An 8739-nucleotide genomic window follows, 5' to 3' on the forward strand; every position below is an offset into this window, starting at 1 on the left:
AATGACCAAAAGAATGACAGAATAGACTTTTTTTAATCATAGAGACTCTATATCTGGCACCACAGGCATGGAGGACCCGCAGTGGGAAGATGAGTCCCCATAATATTTTACTTTGAAAAAGAGTGTGGCTTAATTTCATGAGTTTTTACAATCACTAGGGCTTAATTCTGGGTATTTTAAAAATTAGTGGTACTAGATCCTGAAGTTCTAGAGAGTGACAGGAAACTGAACTCCACCCTTAAAAAGACATTTCAAATAACCCGCCAAGATATAGTATAGAAGCAGAATTTGAAATGTGCCTGAGGTAGATGTGAAGATTTATTTCCTAATCTTAGACTGCGTGCTGGACGGGGCAGGGATCTTTAAGTGAGTTCTTCAAGAATGAAAGCAGCTGGCAGCCATAATTTCTCTGTATCACCCCTGACCCAAATTGCTAGAATCACTGTGAACCCGCCAACTAGCTTGCTAACATCACATGTCCTACCAACTGTGTTCTCCTGAACATCCACACATTCAACCTGCCCCACTCCCAAGGCATCCTCCAAAATGGCTCCTTCTGTGACACACCCTTCAAGCAACTCCAACAGTCAGCCATGCTCTAAATACAGGAAATATGGTCATACGTACCAGTTCAACTGTAGCACCTTAGTCAAATATTACAGCTGGCAGTGCAGAGAAAGTGCCCTTCTGTTCAGTTAACTGCAGCCCCAACAGATGGATTGAGAGCAAACATAATCTGTCAGCCCCACCCACCAACAAGAAACTCAAAAGGAAACACAGGGAGAGAATCCTGCATGTCAGTGCAACTGTATCCTGGCAAATTGGCTGAAGGCAAGGATCTGGTCTTACTGCTTACAGCACCTTTTTTTTTTTTAAATTTTTTTACTGTTATGTTAATCACCAGACTTTACATCATTAGTGATGTCGTGTTCCATGATTCATTGGTTGTGTATAACACCCAGTGCTCCATGAAGAACATGCCCCTTTAATACCCACAACTGGGCTAACCCATCCCTTCACCCCCCTCCCCTCTAGAATCCTCAGTTTGTTTTTCAGAGTCCATAGTCTCTCATGGTTCATCTCCCCCTCCGATTTCCCCCGCTTCATTCTTCCCCTCCTGCTATCTTCTTCTTTTTTAAACATATAATGTATTATTTGCTTCAGAGGTACAGATCTGTGATTCAACAGTCTTACACAGTTCATAGCACTCACCATAGCACATACCCTCCCCAATGTCTATCACCCAGCCACCCAATCCCTCCCACCCCACCCCCACTCCAGCAACACTTGTTTGTTTCCTGAGATTAAGAATTCCTCATATCGGTGAGGTCATATGATACACATCTTTCTCTGACTGACTTATTTCACTCAGCACAACACCCTCCAGTTCCATCCACGTCGTTGCAAATGGCAAGATCTCATTCCTTTTGATGGCTGCATAATATTCCAGTGTGTGTGTGTGTGTGTGTGTGTGTGTGTGTGTGTGTGCGCGCGCGCGTGTGTGTGTGTGTCTATATATATATATGTATCACATCTTCTTTATCCATTCATCTGTCGATGGACATCTTGGCTCTTTCCACAGTTTGACTATTGTTGACATTGCTGCTATAAACATTGGGGTGCACGTACCCCTTCAGATCCCTACATTTGTATCTTTGGGGTAAATACCCAGTAGACAGCACATTCTTTTAATTCAAGTTTTATTTAAATTCAAGTTAGTTAACATATATGATAAAATTGGTTTCAGGTGTAGAATTTAGTGAAGCATCACTTACATATAACACCCAATGTTAATCACAAGTGCCCTCCTTTTGTGGTACATACAAATTTAAGGATTCTTTGTTCTAGCTCTATGAGAAATGCTGGTCAATCTCAATTTTGACAGAGATCAAATTAAAGCTGTATGTTACTTTGGGTAGTATAGGCATTTCAACAATACTTGTTCTTCCAATCCATGAGCATGTTTACAGCAGCATTATCGACAATAACAAAACTATGGAGAGAGCTCAAATGTCCATTGACTAATGAATGGATAAAAAAGATGTAGTATGTATCTATAATGGAATATTACGCAGCCATCACCATTAAAAATGAACTCTTGCCATTTGCAATGACATGGATGGAGCCAGAGTGTATTATGCTAAGTGAAATAAGTCAGTCAGAGATATACAAATACCACATGATTTCACTCCTATGGCATTTATGAAAGAAAAAAGGTGAACAAATGGGAACGGGGGTGGGTGGGAGGGAAGAAGAGAGAGAAACAAACCATAAAAGACTCTTAAGTGAGAACAAGGTGAAGGTTGATGGAGGGAGGTGGGTGGGAGACAGGCTACATGGGTTATGAGGATTAAAGAGGGCACTCGTGATGAGCACTGGGTGTTGTACGTAAATCATTAATCACTGACTTTATTTCTGAAATCAATACTTCACTATATGTTCACTACATGAAAACAAAACAAAAAACACACATCCTGCTTCTGCCTTGGCCTTTTAGATGTCTCATTCTGGGGAAAGCAAGCCATTATGCTAAAGGAAATTGAAAAAACTTGAGGAGAGAACTGGACATATTGATTATAATTTCATGAAAGACTAGCTAAGCTCCTCTAAAACTCTTGAACTACAGAAACTATAAGAAGCAAAATGTTTATTTTTAAGACAGTAACTTTGGGGTAATTTGTTATACAAAAACAGAATTAACGCACAGTTTGGTATAGGTTACCTAAAAATATGTAACAGTAGCTTTGGAACAGACATTGGAAAGATGATGGAAAAGACTTGAGGAGTGACAGTGAAAGCTTAAAGGATCTTAAAAAGGTTTTTACTAGAGACCTAATGATCTTTCAGGAGATTATGAAATCTTAAAGAAGAGTGAAGAAATGTTATTTATTTAAATTCAAATTAGTTAGCATATAGTATATTATTAGTTTCAGGGGTAGAATTTAGTGATTCATCACTTGCATATAACACCCAGTGCTCATTACATTAAGTACCTGCTTAATGCCCATCACCCCAGTTACCCCATCTCTCCACCCACCTTCCTTCCAGCAACCCTGTTTGTTTCCTACAGTTAAGTCTCTTATTGGGACGCCAGGGTAGCTCAGTACTTAAGCGTCTGCCTTCAGCTCAGGTCATGATTTCAGGGTCCCAGAATTGAGCCCTGAGTTGGGCTCCCTGCTCATTGGGGAGTCTGTTTCTCCCTCTTCCTCTCCCCCTGGCTTGTGCTTTCGAATAAAGTATTTTTTTTTAAAAAAGAGTCTCTTATGTTTTGCCTCCCTATTTTCATCTTAATTTTTTTTCCTTCCCTTCTCCAATGTTCATCTCTTTTGTTTCTTAAATTCCAAATACGGGTGAAATCATGATATTGGCCAACTTTGTATGACTTATTTCACCTAGCATACATAAATTCTAGTTCCATCCACATTGTTGCAAATGGCGAGATGTCATTCTTCTTCATGGATGAGTAATATTCCATTGTCCAGGTATATTATAATATACACCACATCTTCTTTACCCATTCATCTGTTGATGGACATCTGGGTTATTTCCATATTGTGGACATTGCTACATAAACATTGGGGTACATATGCCCCTTCAAACCACTATTTGTGTATCCTTTGGATAAATACCTGGTAGTACAATTGCTGGTTTGTGGGGTAGCTTTATTTTTAACTTTCTGAGGAACCTCTATACTGTTTTCTGGTGTGGCCACACCACTTTGCATTCCCACCAAAAGTGTAAGAGGGCTCCCCTTTTTCCACCACCTCACCAATATGTTTGTTTCTTGAGTTGTTAATCTGAGCCATTTTGACTGGTGTGAGGTGGTATCTCATTATGCTTTTGATTTGTATTTCCCTAATGCAGGAAATGGTATTCTAAAAAAAAAAAGGTAAACTTTTTGATACGATGCCTGAAAATTTATCATTACTCCCTGAAATATTGTGAAAAGTACAAATGTGCTAAATAAATTGAATGATGTAAATAATTTCCATGCTGAATAGTGAAGATGCTACATGAGTCTTCCACTGCTGCTTATACTACAAGTAAAAGGATAAAAGAGAGATATAACTAAAAGACTGTACAGAAAATGGAACCAGAACTTCCTGACTTTAAAAATTCTCAGGCCTCTGAAGGGAGGAGACAAGATGGCAGAGGAGTAGGGGACCCCCTTTCAACTAGTCCTGAGAATTTAGTTGGCTATCAAACCATTTTGAACACCTACAAATTCAGCCTGAGATGTAAGACATATCTGGATTTCTACAAACAGAAAAGCAACTTTTTTACAAGGTAGGACGTGCAGAGTTGTGAATCTGCAGGGAGGTATTGGAAGATAAACAGAAGGGGGAGGGAGCCCCCATAAGCTGGCCCCTGTACAGTAATAGAACACTGGAGTGCAAAATGAGAACCCTGGCAATCTGCTCTACTGAGAGCCATCCCTCTCTGAAAGGGGCTTTGAAAATGAAAACGCAGAATTCTAGGTGGAGCATTGTGGTCTCAGGTTACATGGGACCACAGAGCAAAAGGAGATTCTTGAAATGGTAGAGGGCCTGAGCATTGGAGCCAGGAAGCAGGTTATAGTCAGCGAGCCCAGGAGGGGACTCTCAGCTCAGAACACCATAAACTGTAAGCCAGGCGAGTGGACACCCACTCTTTCCTTGAACAGCCTGAAAAAATCTGAATCTCGATATGCTGCCTACAAGAGACTCATTTTAGACCTAAAGACACCTCCAGACTGAAAGTTTTTAGGGGGTGCAGAATATTTTACCATGCTAATGGACCTAAAAAGATAGCTAAGGTAGCAATCCTCCTATCAAACAAATTAGATTTTAAACCAAAGACTGTAGTAAGAAATGTAGAGGGACACTATATCATACTTACAGGATCTACCCAACAAGATCTAACAATTGTAAAAATCTATGCCCCCAACATGGAGCAGCCAATTATATAAACCAATTAGTAACCAAAATAAAGAAACATACGGATAATAATACATTAATAGTAGGAGACCTCAATACTCCACTCTCAGCAATGGACAGATCATCTAAGCAGAAAATCAACAAAGAAACGAGAGCTCTGAATGACACACTGGATGGACCTCATACATATATACAGAAAATTCCACCCTAAAACAACAGAAAACTCATTCTTCTCAAATGCACATGGAACTTCTTCAGAACAGACCACATACTGGGTCACAAATTAGGTCTCAACCGGTACCAAAAGACTGAGATTATTCCCTGCATATCTTCAAACCACAATGCTTTGAAACCAGAACTCAATCACAAGAGGAAATTTGGAAGGAATTCAAACATCTGGAAGGTAAAGAGCATCCTGCTAAAGACTGATTGGGTCAACCAGGAAATTAGAAAAGAATTTTAAAAATTCATGGAAATTAATGAGAATGAAAACACAACTGTTCAAAACCTTTGGGACACAGCAAAGACAGTCCTAAGAGGGAAGTACATTGCAATACAAGCCTCTCTCAAAAATTAGAAAAATCTCAAATACACAAGCAAACATTACACTTAAAGGACCTGGAGGAAGAAAAAATAAGGCCTAAACCAAGCAAGAGGAGAGAAATAATAAAGATGAGAATAGACAACGAAACAGAAACCAGGAGGGGCGCCTGGGTGGCTCAGTTGTTAAGCATCTGCCTTCAGCTCAGGTCATGTTCCCAGGGTCCTGGGATCGAGCCCCGCATCGGGCTCCCTCCTCCTCGGGAAGCCTGCTTCTTCCTCTCCCACTCCCCCTGCTTGTGTTCCCTCTCTTGCTGTGTCTGTCTCTGTCAAATAAAAAAATAAAATCTTAAAAAAAAAAAAAGAAAGAAATAGAAACCAGGAAACAGTAGAAACACCAGTGAAACTAGAAGCTGGTTTTTTTTGGAAAAAATTAGTAAGCTCGACAAACCTCTGGCCAGACTTATCCAAATGAAAAGGGAAAGGATCCAAATTAATAAAATCATGAATGAAAGGGGAGGGATCATGACTAACACCAAGGACAGAAACAATTATTAGAAATTATTACCAGCAACGATATGCCAACAAATTAAGCAGTCTAGAAGAAAAGGGTGCATTCCTGGAAACTTAGAAACTACCAAGACTGAAACACGAAGAAATAGACAATCTGAACAGACCAGTAACTGGTAAGGAAGTTCACGTACTAATCAAAAACCTCCCAAAAAACAAGAGGGCAGGGCCTGATGGATTTCCAGAAGAATTCTACCAAACATTTAAAGAAATAATACCTATTCTACTGAAGCTGTTTCAAAAAATAGAAATGGAAGAAAACCTTCCAGACCCATTCTATGAACATTACCCTGATCCCAAAACCAGGCAAAGACCCCATCATAAAGGAGAATTACAGACCAATATCCCTGATAAACATAGATGCCAAAATACTCAACAAGATCCTAGCCAATAGGATACAACAGTACATTGAAAGGATTACTCACCACGACCAGGTGGGATTTATTCCTGGGCTGCAAGGGTGGTTCAACATTTGCAAATCAATCAGTTTGATACACCACATTATTAATAAAGGAAAAGACAAGAAGCATATGATCCTCTCAATTGACGCAGAAAGGCATTTGACAAAATACAGCATCCTTTCCTGATTAAAACTCTTCAGAGTGTAAGGATAGAGGGAACATGCCTCAATATCATAAAAGCCATCTACAAAAAGCCCACAGCCAGTATCATTCTCAATGGGGAAAACTGAGAGCTTTTCTCTTAAGGTCAGGAACACAACAGGGATGCCCACTCTCACCATTATTGTTCAACATAGTACTAGAAGTCCCAGACTCAGCAATCAGACAACAAAAATAAATAAAAGGCATTCAAATTGGCAAAGAATAAGTCAAACTCTCTCTCTTTGCAGATGATATGATACTTTAGGTGGAAAACCCAAAAGACTCCACCCCCAAATTACTAGAACTCATACAGCAATTCAGTAATGTGGCAGGATACAAAATCAATGCACAGAAATCAGTTGCTTTTCTAGACACTAACAGTGTTAACAGAGAGAAATTAAGGAATTGATTACATTTACAATAGAACCAAAACCCATAAGATACCTAGAAATAAACCTACCCAATGAGGTAAAGAATCTATACTCTAGAAACTACAGAGCACTTATTAAAGAAATGGAGGAAGACACAAAAAGAAAAACATTCCAGGCTCTTGGATTGTTAAGTATAGAATATGAAATCTGATTATTTTATATTACAAAGTCCTGCATATCAAAATGTAGAAATTAAATAACATACTTTTAAACAACAAATGGATCAAAGAAAGAATCATAAGAAAACCAGAAAATACTTAGAAACAAATGAAAATGAAAACACAACATACAGTCTACAGCAAAAGCAGTGAAAGGGGGGGAAATTAGTCATAGGGCTTACATTAAAAAATAAGAAAGGTCTCAAATCAACAGCCTAATTTTATAATTAACTAGAAATTTAAAAAATCCCAAAGCTAGACAGAATAAACATTAGAGCAGAAATAAATGAAATAGAGAAAAAAAAAGCAATGAAAATCACTGACATGAAGAGTTTGTTTTTCAAAAGATCAGTAACACTGAATAAGCTTTAGCTATATGGGCTAAAAAGAGGTAAGACTCAAATTACCAAAATCAGAAATTAAAATGGGGAATACTACTAATTCTACAAAAAGTATTATGAGAGTCTTATATATAGCTGCATGTCAACAACTTGGAGGACCTAGATGAAGCAGGTTCATAGAAACACAAAACCTACCAAAAATGAATCACAAAAATAGAACACCTAAATAGACCTATAATTAGGGAGGTGATTGAGTCAATAATCAAAAATCTTCCAAAGAAAATCCTTATACTTGAATTTACCAAACATTAAAAGATGAGCTAACACCAATCCTTCTCAAACTTTTCCCCCAAAATGAATAGGAAATGTTTCCTAACCCATTCTAAGAGACCACCATTATCTTGCTACCAAACCCAGACAAAGGCAAAAGAAGAAAACTACAGAACATTCATCCTCATGAACACTGATGACAAAATCCTCAAGGACATAAAAGCAAAGCAAATTCAGTAGCATATTAAAAGGATTATAAACCGTGAGCAAGGAATTTAGACATGGAATGCAAGGATGGTTCACAGACCCCCCCCCAAAAAATAATCAATGAACTGCACATTAACAGAATGAAGGAAAAAATCAATTACCTCTATCCAGAAAAAGCATGACAAAATTCATACCCTTTCATGATAAAAACACACAACAACCTCAACATAATAACAGCCATAATTAAAAGCCCACAGCAAACATAATAGTGAAGAATCAAAAATCTTTCTTCTATGATTAGGAACATGGGAAGGATGACTGCTCTCACCATTCCTGTTGAACACAGCACTGGAAGTTCTAGCCAGAGCAATTAAGGAACAAACAGAAATAAAAGGCATCCAAACTGAAAAGGAAGAAGAAAATTACCTCTATCTTGTAGATGATGATATTTTATATAGAAAACCCTAAAGATTCCAACCACACACAAAACATTACAGTAAGTGAATTCATCAAGATAGCAGGATACAAAGTCAACACATAGGAAGCAGCTGCATTTCTATACACAATGAACAATCTGAAAAGGAAATGACAAAAACAATTTTAGTTGTAACAGCGTCAAAAAAGAACAAGATACTAATTACCCTAATCAAGGAGACAAGAGACCTGTACAGTAAAACTATTAACATATTCCTGAAAGAAATTAC

This window comes from Eumetopias jubatus, unplaced genomic scaffold, assembly GCF_037043125.1.
Source record: "Eumetopias jubatus isolate StellerSeaLion01/CBP00866 unplaced genomic scaffold, mEumJub1_p1.0 scaffold_23, whole genome shotgun sequence".
Lineage (NCBI taxonomy): Eukaryota > Metazoa > Chordata > Mammalia > Carnivora > Otariidae > Eumetopias > Eumetopias jubatus.